Source organism: Coenobita brevimanus, chromosome 53 (genome assembly GCF_032717465.1).
Source record: "Coenobita brevimanus isolate Jiangsu-jjx chromosome 53, ASM3271746v2, whole genome shotgun sequence".
NCBI classification, from domain to species: Eukaryota; Metazoa; Arthropoda; class Malacostraca; order Decapoda; family Coenobitidae; genus Coenobita; species Coenobita brevimanus.
In genome coordinates, this window is record NC_137006.1 from 31,215,440 (window position 1) to 31,217,155 (window position 1,716).

Genomic DNA, 1,716 nt, shown 5'->3' on the forward strand with positions numbered 1-1,716 from the left:
CTTCCCCCCACTGATGCTCTCATGGCTGACATTAAAGTTTCTTCAGCTGATGTATTTTTTGTCATCACTGGCCTCAATACTAACAAGGCAAATGGGCCTGATGGAGTCCCTCCTGTTGTTCTCAAGAACTGTTCTTCTGTGCTTACATCATGCCCAGGTAAACTATCTCTCCTTTGTCTGTCAATTTGTACCTTTCCTTCATGCTGGAAGTTTGCTCTCATTCAGCCAGTCCCAAAGAAGGGTGACCATTCCCAACCCTCTAACTATAATGCAATTTTTTTTTTTTATGCGAGGAAGAAGGAACCAAAGGCCATGAGCCAGCAGTAACAGTTCCCTCCAAGAGAAAAACAAAATACAATAGAGAGCCAAATTCAAGATCCGATCATTTTGAGATGCCTGGACACACTGCGTTTGAAAGGCTGGAGATCATAGGTAGCAGGAAATACAGATAGAGGGAGACAGTTCCAGAGCTGACCTGTTGCATAAATGAAAGACTGGGAGTAACAGTTAACTCTTGCATTAGAGAGTTGAACAGAAAAGGGATGAGAGTTTGCTGCCAGACGGGTGCTACGCGCCCGTCGTAGAGGTGGAGGAATGCAAGCAGACAGTTCAGAGGAGCAGTGACCATTAAAGTAGCGATAGAAAAGAGATAAAGATGCAACAGTGCGGCGAAGAGACAGAGGTTGAAGGGAGTCAGTAATAGGAGGAGAGTTAATGAGACGAAAAGCCTTTGACTCCACCCTATTGAGAAGAGCTGTATGTGGGGAGCCTCCCCACACATGAGAGTTGTACTCCACACAGGGGCGGATAAAACCCCTGTATAGAGTCAACAATTGTGCAGGGGTAAAGAAAGAGCGGAGTCGGCTTAGCACACCCAATTTCTTGGAAGCTGACCATCTAGCTTCTTGAATAAAATGTTGCCAAATGAGGTGAGAAATTTTGCTAAGGATATATGCATGTTATTTTCCAAAGTAGACTGCTGAAAGATGCACACACATGTCTGAAAAAGATTATTAAAGGATGATCTGTGTTGTAAGGATAATTTTGGAACTTATCCAAAAGCTCATACTGCCTTTTTTCTTTCATTAATTTCGGGCATACCACGTTGAGTACACCGCTTCCCGTTCGATCAGCGAAGTTAAGCAACGTTTGGTCTGGTTAGTACTTGGATGGGTGACCGCCTGGGAACACCAGATGCTGTTGGCATCCCTACGTCACGTGGGGTTGGTGGAGGATTAGTGCCCCTCCCTGTAAAACAATTAACTCTAAGCCCTTGGCCACCCCGTCTGGGATGCATGGCGTCTGGCAATGAATGATGAATGAATGAGATTTTACAAGAGATGTAATATGATCTTTCCAAGATAAGTCCCGAGTAAATGAAACCCCAAGCATGTTCAAGGATGATGCAGGATTAAGCTGAATATTATTAAACATTAATGGGTATACCTGTGGAAGATTTTGTCGGGTTGATAGGTGTAAGAACTGAGTCTTAGATGCATTAAAGACAACCATATTATTTTTACCCCAGTCAGAGATACGAGCCAAGTCAGACATTAGGTGTGCCATAGCCTCATCCCTTGTTTCTTGAAGTAACTGTTGAGATGGGCGTTGCGGGAACCGAATGGAAAGGTGAAGGGTGGAGTCATCAGCGTATGAGTGGATAGGGTTGCTTTAACATCCTGTGTCTCAAAGGTTTTCTAGTCTATTCTTAACAGA

The 1,716-nt window shown here is 44.0% G+C and overlaps 1 pseudogene; it reads left to right on the forward strand.

Moving 5' to 3' along the window:
* Window positions 1-1,087: 1,087 nt before the first annotated feature.
* LOC145400839 (5S ribosomal RNA) lies at window positions 1,088-1,206 on the forward strand (annotated as a pseudogene).
* Window positions 1,207-1,716: the final 510 nt, after the last annotated feature.